Source organism: Armigeres subalbatus, chromosome 3 (genome assembly GCF_024139115.2).
Source record: "Armigeres subalbatus isolate Guangzhou_Male chromosome 3, GZ_Asu_2, whole genome shotgun sequence".
Classification (NCBI taxonomy): Eukaryota; Metazoa; Arthropoda; class Insecta; order Diptera; family Culicidae; genus Armigeres; species Armigeres subalbatus.
In genome coordinates this window covers 149,584,377-149,606,964 of record NC_085141.1, presented here as the reverse complement: position 1 = coordinate 149,606,964, position 22,588 = coordinate 149,584,377, and the positions used below count along the sequence as shown (strand labels likewise).

Below are 22,588 nucleotides of genomic sequence, written 5' to 3'. Positions count from 1 at the left end.
CTCAATCGTGAACGGCCTTGCAAAGTCCGGGTTCGCTAGTATGGGCGCTGAAGTAAGCACAGACTTCAGCTCCGTCAAGGCTTGTTCCGCTTCTTCAGTCCACTCGAACTTTTTCTTGGACTTCTTAAGGAGATCGGTTATCGGGACTACAATCTTGCTGTATTCTTTAATAAAACGCTGATAGAATCCAGCAAGACCTAGCAGTCTTCTTACATCTTTCACGTTCCGCGGTCTAGCATAGTCCAAAATAGGGGATATCCGGGACCCATCGATGGAAATCCCTTGGTCGGTTAAAAGATACCCAAGGTAGCGTATCTTTTTCCTACAAAACCGTGACTTCTCGATAGAAACTGTCAAATTTGCATTCCGTAGTCTCTCCGCCACGATCCTCAACAGGCGGAAATGTTCCTTGAGACTTCTTGTGGCAATGACAATGTCGTCCAAGTATACAAATACTGCCGGCATCAGATCGAATCCGATCACCTTGTCCATCAGCCTACACATCGTAAACGGTGCATTTGTCACACCAAATGGACACACCTTAAACCGGAAAAGCCCTTTTGGTGTCCGAAAGGCCGTATAATTCCTGCTTTCCTCTTTGAGCGGTATCTGAAAATACGCATCCTTGAGATCAATGATCGAAAAATACCTGGCGTGTTCTAATCGCTGAAAAATCTCGAGCATGTTGCGGATAGGGTACGTATCTTTTACCGTCATGCTGTTGATTTTGCGTGAATCTAAACAAACTCGAATTTTTCCATTGGACTTTCTTACCGGTACCAAAGCATTCGCCCACTCACTATAACATTCTTCAATGACGTCCAAGTCTTTGAAGCGTTGAATTTCAGCGTCTATTTCCTTCTGAATCGTTGGTGAGCACCGATACATGGCTTGCTTTTTCGGTTTAGAGCCCGAAGATAGAAGAATCTCATGTTCGATTAGCTTTGTTCTACCGAGTTTCCCAGAACTGGTGATTTCAAACGATTTAATAACCTTCAGCAATTCCTCTTTTTCATCCTGAGTTAAGTCGTGTTCAATTTCCAGCGACTCGACCGTAGGTTCCGTACTTTCGGGTATTTCGAACGTTGGAACATCTAGGGTCGTATCCGCACCCATAGACGGTATTGTCGGAAGTTGACCAATCGGTTCCAGGGTTGATACTATATGAAACTTTGTGGAAACCGGTTAAGAACCCCTGTAATAATGGTATCACCATAGGAGCAGTGGTCCTCAACACGGTTTCTCTTCAGGGTCGTTTTTCACTTCGATTCTCCCGGATATTCTTCGCTTATTATTTGGTGGCAAGGCGGACATACAGCAACAAAATGGCGGAATACAAGATTTTCTTTAAAACAATAAAATTAACACATCAAAGTTAGGATTTAGCAGGCCATACAAATTTAATTAAAATAATTTTTTTTAAGTGCGCTAATTTGGGCTATTATTTGGCCTTTATTTTTAGATTGAGCTCACCGTTGCGGCCGATGCAGGAACCGTTGGCATGCTTGATGGTCGTCTCAGTCGTCACAGGTCTCCTCTTGTCTCTTCTTCTTCTTCTTCTTCTTCTTCTTTAGCTCAATTCCCTTTCTTTGCTTCAGTCACATTCCCATAATGGACGAGGGAATCACTACACTGACGGTTTGGCTTTTATATAGCGTCAGCCACAGTTCCGAGTCCGGGAGTGGTACAGATTTCGCGCGCACTATCAGTGGTCAGTCTCAAGCGAGCTAGCACCTTTAGAGACGAACAATCACAGATTTTTCGCAATACCACTAGTATTGTTCGCTCAACCACTTTTCATTGTCACTTGCACTGCAGTTCAAAATGTTCACCACTGCTCGCTTGAGTTTGATGGTACGTTGTATGGCCAACCGAAAAAAACGCGACTAGGATTAACTTGAAAAATTGGTGCACATTCCTAGTCGTTTGTGGTGATATCCGTAATTGACCCGTACTAATTAGCTTATTTAGGTGTTTTAAATTTAGTGGTACTATAACTGTAATGTCACCTTTTAGTTCGTAAGTTTTAAAACGTTTTAACTTTTAGCTTTTAAGTTTTCAAAACTGTTCGCTAACTTACGCGGAACTACTACGGTTAGTATTACAGGCGAACTATACCGCGAACCGTCACACCGTTCTTCACTCCTCCGGACTATATTCAAAAAAAGAGACCTCACCCTATTCGGGGAATGGTATTTATAGTTTTTTCCCACGGCATATGACTCGACAAAATTGAGCAATGACAATGACGAAACACAGCAATAGAAGACTACGACGCATACGATGATCTGATGATGGACGAACGACGATAACACAGGCACAAATCTTATATCTACGCTCACATATTGAGCTGGCTGATGTCCCATACTACTTTAAATATTCACTCCGACACTGGCTGCATGCTAAGCCTTAACAATTAAAAAGTCCCTAACACTTGTTTCCGCTTATCAATTTAAATAAACTTTTTAATAAATAAATAAATAAGAAATAAACAAACTTTTTAATAAATAAATAAATAAGAAATAAATAAATAAATAAATGAATAAATAAATAAATAAATTTTTTTAATAAATAAATAAATAAGAAATAAATAAACTTTTTAATAAATAAATAAATAAGAAATAAATAAATAAATAAATAAGTAAATAAATAAATAAACTAAAAATGGAGCGAACGAAACAAACAAAATAAATAATAAATCTGGAGACATCAACTAAAAGCTACTGAACACAAAATATCACTCAAATACTACAAAAAGTGGAGACAGACATTTATTTAATATTCAGACATTTATGACAACACAAAACATTTATAACAATTTTTTTCCGAGCTAAACCACTAACTGGCCTTCCCACCAAATATTTAACTGTGACCCGAAAATGAACGGTCACAATCTTCCCGGAGTCGGGGTAAAAAAAAAACAAAGTGTTTTTTTCTTCCTGGATTTATCCTCACGAGATGCGACTACTGCTCTACCAGAACCAGTTACAATTTGTCGAATGATTTTTCGTGCGGGGCAGAGGAGCTCTGTTCGATGAATTGTTTGATTCTAGTACAGTGAGCCTGTCCATCGGATGCGACTACTGCTCTACCAGATTCAGATTCAATTAGTTGAATGATTTGTCGTGGAATCCAGAGGAACTCTTTTCAACAAAATTGCATGAATCTAGTAGAGTGAGTCTGTCCACCGTTTTCATGGGTAGCACCAGGAATTGTCAAAGTCAGAGGAATAGTGGATTTTAGTTGCTTCGATTGAATGGAGTGATTGTTCTATTGTGCGTCAGATTAAATGCGTTTATAGGCTACCGTCCCAGTTGTTGAGTTCAACTACAAACTAGAAATTCTCACCTCAACTTTTTGCTGATTTTAAATTACTGTTGAGACCAAACTTTCAGCAACGTCTCTTTCAAAATTTTCCGTCACAAGCTTCGCCTTGGACAATAAACACTTATTACACTACCTCATTCATTCAAATTCATTCAGTCATCCCATTCATACTCCCCAACTCATTCACACTTTCTCATCCATTCACTCCACTTTTCATTCAAACTTGACTTATTAGCTAGAGTTACGAACTATCTTATGATGGTAGGGCGCCCTATAACTAGTTTGTCATATTGTCACTCTCCTAGGATAGAGTGACTATGACTATTTGTTTCATTGAATTGGAATTATAGTCACTCGAATCAAAATTTCCAAGTACTCGCTTGCTTACGCAAGTGAAGAAAGGTTGAAATAACGATGAATGATATAATTCCTTTAAAAGTGTATCCACTTTAATCCGACATGGACACGGTTGTGTACGTACTCAGTACACATACCTATTGCTCGTTTGTTTACGTTCGTATACTCTGAACTCAACGACTAAGACGACGACATAATAGACAAACAAACTGACGACTAATGTTTACGAAACAGTTTCTTTTCTATCTTTTGGTAAGTATTTATAATATTTTTCTTTTATTTGTTTTACTATTCAGGTACTATTCTTATAGGTTTACTAGGAAAGCTTGACGATGACAAACAAAATGAAATGAGCATGATTTTAGCACAGGACGAATGACGAATAACAATATTATTTTGATCCATATCCACTGTTTACCCTGGTTTGAGATGAACGGCTGGCCAAATGCCGATATTTTTCCCATTCATGTCTTCGAGTTCGTATGAAGACGAACCAATTTTATTTACAACGCGACAAGGGAGGAACTGAGAACCTTATTTCGATTTATTTATTTATTTCGAGGGTTTCATGTTCTTTTGGTAAACGAGTTGACCAGTGACGAATGCCTTGGAAAATTTGTGATGGCGAAGATTATAGTGACGTTTCATACGCTTTGTGGAGATTCTTACTTACAAGATCGTAAATACGAGTGAACATTTCCTTCCTTCTTTCAGTCTGTTGATCTGGGGAAAGATTGTCGTCTCGCCTAGTCAACTTATGGTCAGATCCCGTTTCCGAAAGTTCGTGGCCATGTGTAACGAAATATGGGCTGAATCCAGTAGAAGCGTGTACACTGGTATTTAGAAGCATTTCGATTTCAGCCGTTCGAGTGTCCCAGAGCCGTTGATCCTCCTTAACGTATGTGCGGATAGCGCTATTTATTGTGCGATTGACTCTCTCCACAGGATTAGCCTGGGAGTGATAACGTGAATTGAGCCAATGCGTTATCTTAAACTGGTTCAGTAAGCCTTTGAACTCTCCGGAGGTAAAGCAACTGCCGTTATCGGTTATTATTATTTCTGGTGCCGAGTTTCGAGGATCCACTGCTCCTTTAGTATCGAACAGAGACTCGAACTGCTGATGCTTCTTACTGGATGAATGAGGGTCCACTTAGAGAAATAGTCTACTACAACTAGTATATGTTGATTGCCCCGACGGCTACGAGGCAGCGGTCCGATGTAGTCGGCAGATATTATCTGCCATGGACGATTGGCAATCCTCATGTTGCCCATTTCAGGAGCAACTGGTCTAGATGCAGGTTTTACTTCCTTACAGGTTCCGCAATCCTGCACATACGGATTTCCCCTGCCATCTTTGGCCAGTAATAACGTTGACGGATTCTGGCTAGTGTCCTCTCATAGCCAGGGTGGAGAGTGTCATCATGGCAGTCTTTGAGGATGCCAGGAATTTCACTGACTTGTGGCACAATTTTCCACTCAAATCGCGAATCGCAAGGATGATCATGAGACGATATAAATTTGAAAAGCTGGCCACCTTCAACCTTGAAATCCACATAATTATCTGGTTGGCTAGATACCTTGCTTACCATGGAAGAATACCAGGGGGAAACGGAGGATTCAATTACCGACACCAGACTTCTAGACAATGCGTCGGCGACGACATTGTCCTTACCTCTACGGTGTACAACCGTCATGTTGAATTGCTGTAGGTTCAGTGACCATCGACTGCACCTGGATCCGACCTTCCATTTGGTCTTCAAAATATGCGTCAGCGCTGAAGAATCAGTGACCAGCGTGAAATGATACCCCTCGATGTAGCCGCGAAAGGCATCGATTGCCATGATTGCAGCAAGCGCTTCTTTTTCTGCGGCGTGGTAATTCTTCTGCGGCGTCGTGAGTTTGTGCGAGAAGTACGAGATGACTCGCTCGCCGCCCTCATGTAGCTGCGTGAGAATTCCTGCCACAGCGACGTCACTTGCGTCGGTTTGAATTACGAATTCCTTCGTGAAATCCGGGCTCTCCAAAATTGGAGAGGAAATCAGGAGTTCCTTGATCTGACAGAGGGCTTCTTCGGCTGCCTCGTTCCAGTGAATCACCTTTGACTTGGTTTTCAGTAAATCACTCAATGGAGCAGTCACTCCGCTGAAGTCCACGATGAATCTCCGGTAGTAGTTCACCATTCCTAGGAATCTCCGGAGCTTTGTAATTGTTGTTGGCCGCTCATATTCGACAATGGGGCGTATCTTGTCTGGATTGGTTCGCAGACCGTTAGTGCTCAACAGATATCCTAGGAATGGGACCTCAGAGACTACGAAGCGTGACTTCTCCAGATTAATGCTAAGGTTGGCTTGGCTTAGACGACGTGCAATTTCAGTGAGGAGCTGTACGTGATGCTCAAACGTTTCTGTGACCACGACGATATCGTCGAGGTACACAAAACGTAAGGTTCCAGTATACCATGGCCAAGCACGCTATCCATTAGTCGAGCCAGAGGGGCGGGACTATTTTTGAGACCAAATGGCATTCTGGTATACTGGAACAACCCTTGCCCTGCACACTGAACGCCGTATATTTTCTCGATTGTGGATCGAGAGGGACTTGTAGAAAGGCCTCGGAAAGATCGATCGTCGAAAGGAATTTCGCTTTAGGGAGTTGGCCAAGAATACGTCCAGGGTGGGGCAAAGGGTATGCATCACGCACAGTTCGCTCATTGATTCTGCGCGCGTCTAAGCAAAGCCTTACCTTGTTTGGTTTGATTACTGGAACGCAATTGAGGGACCAATCCGAATTGCTCCTCTCGAGGATCCCAATGTCTAGCAGCCTTTGCAGTTCGACCGCCACCAGCTCTTGGGTTTTTGGCGACATGCAATACGGAAACTGCCGAACCGGGGGCTGATTTTTCCATTCCTCCTTCAGGACTATTGTGTGTTGAGCTAGTGGAGTGAGAGTTAGACTGCCTTCTCGAGCAGGAAGAAATTTCTTCTTTACTTCTTCGATTAACCGCCTCTCCTCTTCAGATAGAGCGGGATCATTTGAACACTGTTCAAGGGTGGCAACGATTGCATCTTGTTCGTTCGAAAGCATGGTGGGTTGGATATGGAACTTTTTCCAAAAGTCCATTCCACATATGCAGTCGACGGACAGATTGGCGACCACGAGAGTAGGAACAATCCGGATCCTTCCCTGGACGAAAAATGGAAGGTGCGCTTGACCGAGGATCTGCAGTTGGTCTCCGCTGGCGGATCGAAGCGAAACACTACGTGGGGATTTGTGGAGACGCTTGATATTCAATTTAGTGTAGACTTTCTCACTTATTATTGTGAAATTACTACCGCTATCAAGCAGTGCGTGAATGTGGAAACCATAAATTCGGACTGACACATACGGACGGCTATCGTTCTCGTATGGGTACGTAATTTGACATATATCGGAGGTATCTGCGTACAGATGGGGTGAAGCTGACTCCCAGAAAGGCGGTGGGGTACGCTGATGGTTGGAATGAGAAATATTTACGCTTGTGGACCCTGCGGACGACGATTTTGGTTCGCGGCCGGTCCGTTTTTTAGACAATAAGGGCAGAAGTCCGTAGGGAAACCTCGAAGACCACACGTACCACAGAAAGTTCCACGGGGTTGTCTACACATAACCGTGTGATGGCCGAATCTACCGCAATTGTAGCATGTGTTGTCCGGTGGAGGAGAATGGTTATTCACTACCTCTTCCAGGGTAAGTGATGGGCGTTGCTGCGCCCTGGACGATCCTGCTACGGGGGAGCTAGAAGCGATATTCCGCATTTGAGCATTTGAAGACTCAGAGTGCTGATTGTTTGGACGTTGGGGCCTGGTGGTAGAAATATATGGAGGATTGGATGGACCGCGATTGTTCCTGTTTGGGTTAAACGGTACCGAAGACCCGACGCTCGCTGTCTGACTGGATCCATGAGATTCAGGCTGGCCGGACACGCTCTTTTGTTTCTTTATCCCTCCTGTTTCTTTGTTGCTTACCGCTTGAACGGTTTTCTCCGTGCCGAAGACTTTGTTGTAAGCGGAAAAGTTCAAAGCGTCGAGTTTCTGACCAGCCGCTACTAGGGTCTCCAAGTCAGCGATAGGGAGGAAGGTCATCTGTCGCTTGTAATCCATCCTCATATTTTGTTGAAGAATTTGCATCTTTTCCACGTCCGAAATTTGACCACTCATCGTGCGAAATAGCTTCTCCATCTCGAAATAGAATTCGTGGAACGACTCGTATTTCTGTTGACGTCTCTGATAGACTTTCATCTTAATCAGAGCGTCAAGATCAGGATGCATGTACGTTCTACGTAGTTCGAAAATGAGATGTTCCCAGTTCATGAGACGACCAGTGGAACGCTGGGACATGTACCATTTCAACGCTGATCCAGTGAACAAGTGTACCGCAGACTCGAACAACTCTCTTTCCGAAATACACTCCGCTTGCGATAATGCTTGAACATGCTCCAGGAACTCATTCAATTTCAGACCTTGGTCATCCCCGCTGTACTTCGCTATGTTCCACTTGGAAACTGGCAGAGTATGGCGAGTTTGGTATGGCACTGAATATTGATGCACAGGATAGGGATTAGGAAATCGTGTTTGGCTAGGAACAGCTTGTGATGTTTGTGCGAACTGGGGTGAAGGGAACTAATTGCTGGTCTGTTGGGATCTTGATTATTGGAAATCGGGAATGTTGTGTTCATAGGAGCATGGTTAAACGTATTGGCAGAGCTAGTTGCTAGCGATGCTGTCCTATGATTTTGACCGCAATGACTAACTGATGGAAAAGGAATTTGGGGGTGTGAATGAGGCCAGGAGAATGAACTAAGATGGTGGATGGGATTTGGGTTATTTCCTCTGGAATGTTCTAAAGGCATATCACTCTCAAGCGAAGTTTGAGTTCCCACATCCCTTCCGTTCCTGCGCTGTAGCTCAAATTCAAGATCTGCGATTCTGGCCTGCAGGGAGTGAATCCAGTCTAGATCGTCTTGACTTAAAACAGTCATACGACGAGTCGATGTGTTCTGTGTTTCGTCTGGATCTTTTTCACCCACCTGCGTTGTATCAAAACATTCCTCACTCCCTTCTAAATTCTCAGTTACTATCGTTGACTTATTGTGAAGTGATTTAGTGCACTCTGACTGAAGAATACTCACCAACTCTACCAGCACATTTTGTAAATTGCTGTGGAGATTTGGTGAGTCTTTAGCTGAGCTCAAAATCACTACTATACGAGCTCCCACGTGGAGTAAACGAGCAAGATACAACTCCCTATCATTTTCACTGCTAATCATTCCCCATTTTGTTTTCAGTTCGGTGAATTTCTTCATGCATGTCTTGATTTCCTGTTTCACCTCACCTTTTACAACACCTACTGTACCAGTACCTGACGTTTCCTTCTCTTTCTTGAGACTGTCTCGTAGCCATTTTCTTTTCTGAGTCAAACTCAGATTGTCGTCTATTGCAATTGATCGAGATTCAAGCTCCCAATCGAGTTCATCAACTTCAAGAAAGTCTACTCGCATGGTATGATACCATCCAATTAGTAGTTCGCTAGCTTGGTCAAAAGTAGGACAAGCAAAAGCCATTTTTGCTTTATTTATTAAATATGAAAAAATAAATTTTGCAATAAATAATAAGTGTAAATAAATAAATCTGTAATAAATAAATAAATAAGTTGTAAATAAACGTATCTAATAAATAAATAAATCTATAAACAACACTAATAAATATGCAGAAATATGTTTACACTATAATAAATAATTTAATAAAAAGCATCTGAATAAATATATCACAGGAAACACACAAAAAACACAAATAAAGTAGACTAACACTGTTGTTTCCTTTTGATAAATACGAAAATAATATAATTTAACACACTATTTACATTGAAAATAGAAAAAATAAGAATTTATTGCAAGTTGACAACTTGTAACACTTGAAATTGACGAAGTTCCAGATAAAGTACTCAACAATAAAGTGGCTTGAATTTTTAATTTGCAACTCAACTCAACACTTGAAACATGCAGCATTTACGTATTTGGTTATCATCACTCGCAACAATCCTCAATTTTTCAATCTTTGAGAACAAATTTTTGTCCACTTATTCCACCTGACGACCACGCGATTATTGAGATAAATTTAATTAATTGAAATTCTCCGGGAGACCGATTAAAAAAAGGGTTTTATTTCAGGCCTTGAAAGAAAACACTTTTTTTCAACTTATAAATTTTTAACGTTGAGCGCCAATTGATACTATATGAAACTTTGTGGAAACCGGTTAAGAACCCCTGTAATGGTATCACCATAGGAGCAGTGGTCCTCAACACGGTTTCTCTTCAGGGTCGTTTTTCACTTCGATTCTCCCGGATATTCTTCGCTTATTATTTGGTGGCAAGGCGGACATACAGCAACAAAATGGCGGAATACAAGATTTTCTTTAAAACAATAAAATTAACACAACAAAGTTAGGATTTAGCAGGCCATACACATTTAATTAAACTAATTTTTTTTTAAGTGCACTAATTTGGGCTATTATTTGGCCTTTATTTTTAGATTGAGCTCACCGTTGCGGCCGATGCAGGAACCGTTGGCATGCTTGATGGTCGTCTCAGTCGTCACAGGTCTCCTCTTGTCTCTTCTTCTTCTTCTTCTTCTTCTTCTTTAGCTCAATTCCCTTTCTTTGCTTCAGTCACATTCCCATAATTGACGAGGGAATCACTACACTGACGGTTTGGCTTTTATATAGCGTCAGCCACAGTTCCGAGTCCGGGGAGTGGTACAGATTTCGCGCGCACTATCAGTGGTCAGTCTCAAGCGAGCTAGCACCTTTAGAGACGAACAATCACAGATTTTTCGCAATACCACTAGTATTGTTCGCTCAACCACTTTTCATTGTCACTTGCACTGCAGTTCAAAATGTTCACCACTGCTCGCTTGAGTTTGATGGTACGTTGTATGGCCAACCGAAAAAAACGCGACTAGGATTAACTTGAAAAATTGGTGCACATTCCTAGTCGTTTGTGGTGATATCCGTAATTGACCCGTACTAATTAGCTTATTTAGGTGTTTTAAATTTAGTGGTACTATAACTGTAATGTCACCTTTTAGTTCGTAAGTTTTAAAACGTTTTAACTTTTAGCTTTTAAGTTTTCAAAACTGTTCGCTAACTTACGCGGAACTACTACGGTTAGTATTACAGGCGAACTATACCGCGAACCGTCACACCGTTCTTCACTCCTCCGGACTATATTCAAAAAAAGAGACCTCACCCTATTCGGGGAATGGTATTTATAGTTTTTTCCCACGGCATATGACTCGACAAAATTGAGCAATGACAATGACGAAACACAGCAATAGAAGACTACGACGCATACGATGATCTGATGATGGACGAACGACGATAACACAGGCACAAATCTTATATCTACGCTCACGTATTGAGCTGGCTGATGTCCCATACTACTTTAAATATTCACTCCGACACTGGCTGCATGCTAAGCCTTAACAATTAAAAAGTCCCTAACACTTGTTTCCGCTTATCAATTTAAATAAACTTTTTAATAAATAAATAAATAAGAAATAAACAAACTTTTTAATAAATAAATAAATAAGAAATAAATAAATAAATAAATGAATAAATAAATAAATAAATTTTTTTAATAAATAAATAAATAAGAAATAAATAAACTTTTTAATAAATAAATAAATAAGAAATAAATAAATGAATAAATAAATAAATAAATAAATAAACTAAAGTTGGAGTGAACGGAACAAACAAAATAAATAATAAATCTGGAGACATCAACCAAAAGCTACTGAACACAAAATAAATATCACTCAAACACTACAAAAAGTGGAGACAGACATTTATTTAATATTCAGACATTTATGACAACACAAAACATTTATAACAATTTTTTTTCCGAGCTAAACCACTAACTGGCCTTCCCACCAAATATTTAACTGTGACCCGAAAATGAACGGTCACAGGGTGAAGGTGATTGACTCGCTCGGTCCATCAAATTCTCCGATCTGTTCCGGTCCAGCGCCTAGGTCAGCCATTGGCCTGATGCCAAAACTTTTCCAGAAGTTACATCCGAGAATCGCTTTTGAAATTTCCGGAACTACCACAGTCGGTACTACCCTGGTGACATTTTTGTACGTGTACGGTATATTGAGGTATCCAAGGCAGCGATATTCCGTATTATCTGCCGTGCATACCCTGAGCTTCGTAGGTTGAAGTTGTAGACCATACTTCTCAGATAAATCTAACGAGTTGATCACGCTAATTCCGGCACCGGAGTCTAGTAGAGCGATTAGCTCGGTGTCGAAGACATTAACCCGTAAATAAGGACATTTCCGTGTTTGAATTTTTATCGTGTGTATTCGATTAATTGGGTCAAAGTTAGTTTTTGGTTTGGGAATCAGTTTTTGGCGAGGAATGACCGGATCCCCAGACGTGCACTCCTTTACTGGTTTCCCTGGTTCCTGTCAAATCTTGGCTATCTTGGTCCCGCACATTTTGGACATGAACGAATCGTTCTTCCGAGATTTCCACAGCCGTAGCAGAAGACCGCTCTCGTTTCCTTACAGTCCCTCCAGTTGTGCCCAATCTTCCTGCAATTCCAACAGACATTCTGCTCTGGTCTGGACGTACTTCCTTCACCGGTATTCCTATTCATCGGCCTCACATTTCGATTATCTGTCGTTGCTCTGACGATGTCTATTTCCTCGGGATCATCGCTCGCATACTCCGAAAGACTGTAATCAACGTGGTGTATGTTTCGTTGATTTCGTATTTCCGACGAGTACTGTAAGCTAGGATCCACTGCATCAATCCCGTGATTTAGTCTGGTCAAGTGATCCAAATCCTGAACGTGGATCGTGGCGATCTTCGAGCGATAGTGGTGTCTCATGTTATCCCACACGACTTCGAATTTGCGCCGCCTCGACAAAGGTTCCGATAACATTTTGTTCAGCCGTTCAATCTCTGACACAAATGCATTAAAAGACTCCCCCCTCAATTGTTTCCGTTCCTGAATTTTCAACCTGATGCCCTGATCCTGATTAGGATTCCCGAAGCGATAACGTATCCTATGCTCAAAATCTCTCCAGTCTATAAACTCGTCTACGTACGTAAAGAACCAGTCTGATGCTGGACCCTCCAGAATTAGATGGATGTCTCTTAGTAGATTCCTATCGGACACACCTTCTCGGACTGCGATCTTTTAATTTGTATAAAAAATTCTCTACTGACACTGACTTACTGTCTCCGGAAAAGGAGAGCTTCCAATGCTCAATCCTTCTATGCTGACGTAGGCCCCTGTTGCCTTGGTCCCCGTACCAGTCTGAACTGCTTATACCTCCTGCATATGCCCGCTCGTACTCTCTACGCGGTCTTTGGTGCGTGCTCCTGTTCCGGTAGTAAGGGCCGCTAACTCCGTTGTAGTCTTCAGAATCGCTACTGTTGCCATTCGTTGTCCTTTGAAAATTTTGAGTTTTTTGCCTGGAACCGTCCTGGCTGTTACGTTCACGCTCTGTATTTCCGCGCCTTGCTTCTGGGTAGCGCACTGTTTGATTAACGTACGTCCTATCAGTTGATTCATAAGCCTCCAGATTGTCCTTTTGCTTGGTCTGTTCTAGTCGCGCTTCGAGCTTTGCCAGACGTTCCAGCAACTCTTCGTACGATGGCAGAACTAACGGTTTTGTACCCGTTTCCTGCTGTTTGTTCCCTGTTTTGTTATTCATCTCTTTCGGTATTGCCCCGGCGGACTTCAACCTGTTCGGCTCCCGTTTGTCTCCAGTAGTTCCTGATGGTTTCTCCGACTTGTTACTGTCCAGCTCAGTACCCCAGCTGCCAGTTCTAGCTTCTCCTCGACTTCCACGCCTTCCGGTGCTTGTAAGGATTTGGGTGCCTTCTCTATTGTGTCCATGACTGTTTCCAGCAGCTCTCGCCGCCAGGCTTCTCCTTCTTCGGACCCAGGCTCCCCTCTAAGTACCCTATGGTAATAGTGCTTCAACCGAGAAATCAACCTCCCATCTGGTTTTTCCAGGAGACCTTTTGTCAGTTGATCTACCCGGCTCCTAATCAGGTCCACTTCCTGTTCGAATGGACAAAGTGGTCGGTACCGTCTTTTTTCTTGTTGATCTTCCTTGAAAAGCCTCCTAAGTAACCGAAGTTTTGACGACAAATCTTTCCCTTTATCGACATCCTGTTTCCTAATCAACAATTCATAATCAACCTCCTCCTGCGTTAGGTGGTCCGCGTACGGATTTGTAATGACCATTGTGTTTAGAAAAGGGTTTAGTTTATGGTAAATCAATTCAATAATTTTATAGTTCAGTTCACTAGATTCAAAATTTGAAAATTGCAAATTTGTTCACTTAACTCTAAAACCTTAGATACTAGAATTCATGCAAAATGTGTTTATGTGTAGGTAATAGAGTAATGATTCAACACTGTATAGTTTTAACACTCAGAACGCATATACAAACGAAGAAAAAAAAATAAATATATGTACAATTTCGTGCTCTTTTGCACTAATTCCAAATAAATTCAATTGCAAAATTCCCAATTTTTTAAGAAAATTCCGAAAAGCCTTTTAAGCGTTGGGCGCTGTTATAGCACGCCGTAGCGGCTATGGGGTCTCTCGACCTTGAATCCGTAAACGAGCGGCTTAAGCGCCACCTCAATCAACATTGAGGGCCGCCCGTCTGTTTTTGTGCCCGGCAAGAATCCAAACCTCAGGGCAGGTTCTTGAAAGAATTCAGTGGATGAGAAACGCACTAGCAAACCCGAACGGTTATAAAGTACTTCCGTTCTTTTTCGGCGAGATGACCGTCCCACGCGTAAATTTGCGATGGCTAGAGATCGTCGTTCGGTTAGTCACTGTAGCTCAAATTATCATCATTGGCAGAACCAACCTTCACAATTCTCCCTTCTCGCTTTAAGAACGGAAAGGGAGGGACTGAGCTTCCCTAGCAGTCCAACTAGGAGTAAAAATCACAAAATACGACAAAAAAAACACTAACCGAACGACATCAAAAACCTTTAGTACCTAGACATTACAAACTCGTTGCATTTGAATGGGAAAAACATTTATTTTGTAGAGCAAAATGGCAACGATTAACAAGCATGCTTTTATTTGAATTACAAACTTATCCTAGGATCATTTTACTTCCTCTTTTCCTTTCCTTTCTCTCTACTTTATCTTGTCTGTCTACTTCATGTGTGCGGTATTTATAATTTTAGCTAGCTTTCTTTTATGTGTGTGTGTCAATTCATTTACGCATGCGCATTTCTACTCACGGTACCGTGGATGTTTTCTGGTGCTCTGCTTTACCGACCTTTCTTGATGTGGCTCGCTGTCGAAATGGTATTGCGGCAACTCCACCAAGTGACCGCGAGGTTCGCGATCCGGCGAACGGACTGTTCGAGGATGGTTGGTCTTGCGGAGGAACGGTTACCAACGCGTGTCGTTGGACGCTGCGGATCGCAATGGCGATCGATGGCTGCTACACAATAGCGGTCGGATGGCGGGGTTCGGACAACAACGATGGTCGAACAATACAGCGTCTCGTGGAACGTGCCACCGAAGATGGCAACAAAATGGATTCCGTGGGCAGCCGGAATGACTGCTCGGCTACGGACGAAATGATTCGTTTTGAAGGTGGCCGGCGTGGCCAAGACGGACGCAATGGTGACGGTGCGGTCCCTTTCCGGTTCACGGACCAAAAGCCGCAACTCGGAGAGTTTTCAACGAGAGCGCGTGGATCGACGAAAATGGTGGCCGAGAGGGTTGGGCGATGCGGTCGATATCCAGAGGTCGGTAGAGGCGTCGGTTCGAATCTCGTTTTCAAAAACTGGCAATAAGAAGCCGTCAAACGGCTGTTTGACGCGTATAAGCACACATTTTGGAACACACATATTTTACAAATTACCTTCTATTTCTACGATACTCGCACAAAAATACTAACGAACCGCACAACACTCTTTAACTGGACTTTAGCCTAACGGAAAGGAATAAACGTAAAATCTAAAATACCAAAGACTTCTAATGTCGTTTAAACATACCACAACAGATTCACGATACTAGATACTAAAAAACTCGCACTCCCGGATCTTTCCACGGTCTCGGTTGAAATGATCCAGTGTGGTCCCAAATTGCCTCAGATAGGTCGTGAGGTTGTTCGAAACGTGTCCGGGGTTATTGAATCTTCCCAAAGGCCATCAACCTTCCCGATCTAAAACTTTAGCCATCATAAACCTACGAATAAAAGTGCCATCTCATCCCCTCATAACGTATCGGATCTGAAAGGGCTCTCATCCTTCTGAACCCTCTTAAGTCCCACCCCTTGGTTTAGACGGTTGTGGAAGTTCACTAAGCGATCTGTGAAGCTTTGGCGATGTTCATCTTAGATGAACTTGAACGTTCATTCTTTGAATGAACGTTTACCTGAATATTTAACATATATGCGTTGAGTGAACTTGTCAGGTGTCGAATTGGTATCTATATTGAATAATTTATACACAAAAAGATCTAATGAACATTGAACCATAACTTGAATACAAGATTTACATAACAAGAACCAAAACAATTTAAATTAATTAATATCTATTTCATTCATTTACCGTAATCATCTATTATAGTTCTATTTACATATTTACAATAGCCATCATGCTACAACCTGCTTTAAGAATGAGCTTTGTCTCAGCCGAACCAATACCATTAATTAAGGTATCTACTCCAGCTTTTGTTGACATTGCTGTTGATACTGTATCAGGAATTCCACTATTAAGGTAGACAGCCTTCAATTTTATGGTAAGTCTTTCCACCTCGTCGCAGAATTTTTCTGCAGTGTCTTTTTGCTTCACTGCCTTCAGCTTGGCCAAAATATTCTCCGGTGTGTAATATCGTCAATCGTTGCCAATCTTTCGGGTAGACCCAATCTGGCTTTCCCCGTAAGACGTGTCTTCAAAAATCTTGCTGCTGTTGCTTGTTGGTTCGCCTCCGTTAGATCCTTCAAAAGATTTGCGGAATCCAAAAAAGCATCGATACCGTCAGCCGTTCCATCGTATGGCTGTACGATAGATGTAGCTACTTTATAATCAAACGGCATTGTGACTTGTGGTTTAGTGTTTAATTGTTCAAATTTGAGTTTAAGAATATTTCGCATTTCAGATATTGAATTTCGAGATGCTTTAATTAAAAAAGTTAATTCCGTATCCGGTATAGTATCTTCTTCTTCTAGTAACCCCCTTTCAATTTGGTTATATAACTCGTTTGCGTAGTTTAATTTAGCCTGAAGAGTGGTAACTGTGAAATTTTTATTAATGGATTTTTTTTAAATTATTTAGAAGTGTGTTCAGTAAGCCAATGTCGTCTTGTAAAGTCGACATTGATAAATATTTCAGCTAGATTAAATATTATACATCAGCTATATTTGCGATAGATGCTGCTTTTCCCATGGCATACCCTTTACGCTGCCAGCGTTTCTTCAACGTTTTTCTCAAGACTAAAATAAGTTGAATAAGTACAATTGCAAGGATTAGCCAAAGTTTAATTTCGTGACTATCATGGTAATTTTCATTTTGTTCTAGGTGTTCAACTATGTTAATATTATTTTCGCCTTTTTGATCTACTTTTGAATTTGGTTTTCCCATCGTAATATAAATGTACAATATTTAATACACAATAATTATAATAATAACAATAATAACACGATGTAATAGTTTGAGTACTTCACCTTACTGAATTTTCCAGAACTCCAGCTGCTGTATTTTCACTCCACTGGTCTCGGGCTGGTGTTTTTTGGCATCTGCATTCTCTTCATCGCCTTGCTCGTCTGCTGTACAGATTATCTTCCGTATCTTGGTATCTGCATTCTCTTCATCGCCTTGCTCGTCTGCTGTACAGATTATCTTCCGAATCTTGGTATCTGCATTCTCTTCATCACCCCTCTCGCCTGCTGTACAGATTGTCTTGCAGATCTTCGCATCTGCATTCTCTTCATATCCTTTCTCGTGTATCGAACAGTTTGATTTTCACTTCACTATTTTTCTCGTGCATCGTAATGATCGTTCACGCATTTTACTAGCACTATACAATTATTTTGTATTGTTTTGCACATTTCACTAGCATTGTACGGATTGTCTTCCTCTCTTTTGTTGTGCACCGTGCCGATGGTTTTAAACCTCTGTGCTAGCACTTAAATACTGGCTGCAACGATTGCGACTCAATTCCACGCAAACCATCTCTTCAATTTCTTAATGGCTGTTTTTTCTTCATTCTCGGTAAACTGTTGCACTGCACTAACTCTGGCCGGTCGCCATATCATGCCTCTTCTTAATTTGGCAGGTTCGTGGCACGATTTTTACACTGCGCAATCCGTTGCGCTTGACCCTACAGGGAGTTTCTTTTAAAACAGTGTCCTAACCCAAAATCGGGGCAGATAGGATCACTAATCACAAAACGATGTGGTTCCGAAGAACGCTAACTACGAACAGAACGTTTATTACAGAGTCCAAATGTGTTTTATATTACAAGCTATGTGTTGCTACATTTTCGCGTCATTGCGCATATACAAAATGGTTTAATTTTGCTTACACTGGTTAAACGTAAGGTTATTGATCCGTGTGACAAATATAATTTATTGAGCATGGGAGAGTCGATGTGCTTGCTCTGCACAAGCATTGAAATAAGTAATTTGATCCGAACGCTTGGGGTGAAATTGCTAAGTTATGAGTTTTGTCAATCGTTAATACAATGTATATGACACTTTGATTGCGGAAATCCGGAGGTCAATCTTACGAGCTACTCCCTGTTAGATGTAGCTTCATGTATACCACCCTCGAACAACTTGTCGACAAGCGAATTGCAAATACAAGTATTGCAGAGGAGTGTTAAAAGTGAAGTCAAGGCCTATCAATGTAAAGTAATAGCCAAGAGGAGGATTAAGCATTGCGGAATGCATTCTCACACTTCAGAATATGAACGCGGCTATGAATACATTGTGAAAGAGTTCACATCCGAAGAATGTCATTTATCACATCAGCTAAGCATAATTAAATTAGCTTACGATCATCAACTGCGCGAATTGAAACGCAATGCTACCACTCGCGGAGAGGCACTGATAGTGGGATCAGTTTGGGGAAGCCACTGTAAAGGAGGCACACTTGGGAAGATGCCTTGGTTTATTACGAGTATGAGATCACATTGCGAGATTACATGGCAGTTGTAGATCATGAAAATGATGTTATACACTTGAGAAACGGTCTCACATGCAGATTTTCTCAAGGAAAATGTTTAGATTCGGAAGACGGATACATAACATGGGACGCCGTCTCCAACAACGGATGTGAAGAATCAGAATACGAGGTAATTTATGAGGGTTTGGTAAATCGAACCCAAAACGAAAAAAGGGATAAACATAACAAAATCTCAAACGCCGTCTATAGCACAATTTCAGACACACATCTGTTCTCTATTAGAGCTAGGGAAAAGACAAAAATTTGTGGGCACTTAGGTTTTAAAGCCTGTCCACGTTAAATTTCGGACACTGTGACAATGTCCAATTGATTTGTAGCCATTTTATCACTTTAGACAAGAATGAAAACACGCTAAACGAATCACATAAAGCGGAGAGATTGAGCTGTCATGTAAATTGATCTTCTCAGTGATTTGTGAAAATTTTAAAAAATCACGTTGGATGATGGGTGTCCGAAATTTAACGTGGACAGGCTTTATGACCGATCATCCTCGTATCGTTATTGTTGAAGTGGTAGGCTTCAACTCTCCTTTCAAAAGGAAATCTACGACGGGTAGAAACTTTGATTTATTTACATATTTCAATTCCAAAATAACCCTAGTAGAAAACTATATTGGGAAAAGCATGTCGGAACTTTACAGCACGGTTATGACCGAAATGTGTAAAGTGAATAAAACACTGATGGAAACCAAATTAACACTGGCACGTCTCAACCCTACAGAATTTGTAACCAGTATCATAAAACGATCTGGATACACCGCTGTGGTGGCAGGAGAAGTTTTGCACGTATTGGAATGCAAACCAGTTTATGTAACTCCCAGGTCGGACGAGAATTGTTATCAGGAAATACCTGTAACTTATAACAATCTTTCCATGTTTATAGCACCAGTAAGCCACGTACTGCAAAATAGAGGTACACAGATTGATTGTACACCTCTTCTTCCGGCCATGTTTCAAATAGGTGGAAGATGGTACACCACCGACGGACGGATAAGAGAAACCACGTCGCCGTTAAAGCTAACTACAGATTTAATAACCACGTGGACTTATACTCATCTTCCAAACCTAATACAAAGTGGTGTTTATGACGCAGAAAGCGTGATCAAGATGAGAAACATGATCTATGAACAGGGTGACAAAAGAGCAGCATCTAATGTTTTACATAAAATTTTGGTCGGAGAGCGACCAGATTTTCAAGGATTCCGTTTTGATGCTTTGCTATCGGATCGAATGATTGAAAATTTTTTTGAAAAATATTGGTCTAAGTTACTCTCATGGTCAACCTGGTTGGGAAACATAACTTCTACCTTTATTGGTATATACATGATAGGAAGAATAATTAAATTTACGATTGACACTATTATGCACGGGCGCATATTATATGACATATATGGTTTGGGATGGCAACTACTTGCATCATTTTGGGATTCTTTAACAAGTTTTCTTTCTCATAGAAATGCTATGACAAGAACAGAAACACAAAATAATAAAAATGAAAATCCACCGCAACACGAAGTAGAAGTCGTTCAAGAAAATTTGGACAAGCCCAGCGCTCCATTCTACCCAAATTTATTTTCGCGGATTAATGAGCAAATTTGAGTAAACCTAGCGTTTTACGGGCTCCGGAATGTCGCTGCGCGAACAAAATTAGTTCATCATAAAATCAATCACGCCGTTGCACCCAGCATTGCAACGCGTTGGTCTAAGCCATACCGATGATAATGTCATATTAAGAAACTGTAAGTGATAAGTAGAGCGGAAAAAGGCATAACTAATTTACATAAGGACAGCTAGGAACGAATAGCGCACACAGATTAGGCGATAAACACGCCCACGCGTAGGCGCATGTGGCAATAAACATTTTTCCTTTCTCTTTCGTCCTGCCAGAATGCAGTCCTTTGGCAGGAACGATACAAATGTTTTTCAATCCTAAGAAGCTAATGTTATGCAATCATAGAAGATAAGCCGCGCCTTAAATTGTGAGCCCTTCCCGAACTGGCCGTAAGAGCAAGCGAAATAGAATCGATTAAGGATAATTACCAGATCTGGATGGGCGTTAGTTAATAAGCTCAATACTATTATACAAGTGGTAGATCACCACACATTCAAGAGTTACATTAGGCGCAATGTGGAAGATCACCACACATTGAAGAATAGTTGTAATGAGTGAAATAGAAAATATTCGTAGATTACACTGCGCCACCAAAGTACTCTTTAATGGGTGAAAAAGTACCCATTATGAAGTTAACTAGTTCAACTCATTAAAAGAGTAAACACCGTTTACTCATTAATGGGTAAACGAGCTGTACGTCAGTTTGAAGTGTAGTTTTTACTCATTATTCAAAATTTTTTTTTTCAGTGATGGGTGAATTTTACACTTTATTACTTTAAGAAATAATTTGTAATTTTGAAATTTATTCTTAAATAAGCATGCAGTTACATACTAAACACAAAAAAATCATCTATATAATCTTTATTATATACACATATAAGGTGGACACATATAGATTGAATTTGTTTATTCTCTCTTTGGAAGCATTATCCATATATGAGCCTCAAATTCAATGTTCTCGTCTCGGTGCTCGCTTTCAAAGTTTCTCCTATTTTCCTACAGCAGCTGTTGAGGATCCACCACTCCCTACTTAAACCACTCCGTATGGGCATCATATTTACATGTCTAACGCCAGGAGAACCATTTGGAGAATATTATCGATTCGCAGTTGACCTGTCCCGGAATGGCTTGACCTTGCGAGATGCCAATTTTTGTTCTCATATGCAGCGCTGCAAAGTGCACACCGCGAAATGGCTTTCTATAGTTAGTGAAAGACGGAAGTACAAGATTTTAACATTGTTACGCAAGTGGACCAAGGAGATGTTCTTACCACAGAAATCTTCTTTCGTGTGTGTCGACATGCAGCAGAGGTAGGGGTCATTAATTTGAGTTCCGGCGGCACCTCATTGTTTCCACCAAGAATCAGAATGTTCTGCGTAAATGCCGGTCAGCTTGGAGCAAATAGCTAGGATCGCCAAACAAAGCCACTTCCAGCTTCCGACTTCATTAGCAATAGCTGATGACTAAAAAAAAAGAACTGTCAGAAGGTATTTTAAAAGATTTCAAAAGAAAAATACTTACGCGATACTTTTACTTAACCAATTTTCATCTCAGAAGAAAGCTAGATCTTAAGATTTTTCAAATTTGATAGTGGCAGACTAAGGAATTTTTCACCCATTAATGTGTAGTCTCTCGGAACATAGAAATGGGCACAAAACACTCATTATCAGAAAAAATAAAATACCCATTATTTTGACAGTTTCATATGTTGTTAAATAATGAATGTTTTTTACTCTTTAATGAGTAATGCCAGGTTTACAGTGTAATCACTAATGCCCAAAAGAGAGCAAAAATGTGACCCAAATATTTCTAAATTGTAAATCACTAATGTATCATGTAGAAGTAAGACCCTTACCCCTGTGAATGTTTCAAATAAAATTAAGTTCGATGTTTTACTCCTGATTCTTTAATTAGAATTTCGAAACTCCGGTCTTCAACTTCCCTGCTTGACTCGAAAACGTCTCTCCGTAAAGGAGAAACAAGTAGTATATGGTTTGGTTCCTTGGATCGA

At 40.9% G+C, this 22,588-nt stretch overlaps 1 long non-coding RNA gene across 1 annotated transcript; it reads right to left on the bottom strand.

The window, feature by feature from the left end:
• Nucleotides 1-21,449: 21,449 nt before the first annotated feature.
• On the bottom strand, nt 21,450-22,189 carry LOC134226026 (uncharacterized). Its single transcript, XR_009983374.1, has 3 exons — nt 22,099-22,189; nt 21,848-22,040; nt 21,450-21,775 (listed from the first exon to the last, which is right to left on the bottom strand). It is a non-coding gene; the product is annotated as an uncharacterized LOC134226026 (long non-coding RNA).
• Between the last annotated feature and the right edge of the window lie 399 nt (nt 22,190-22,588).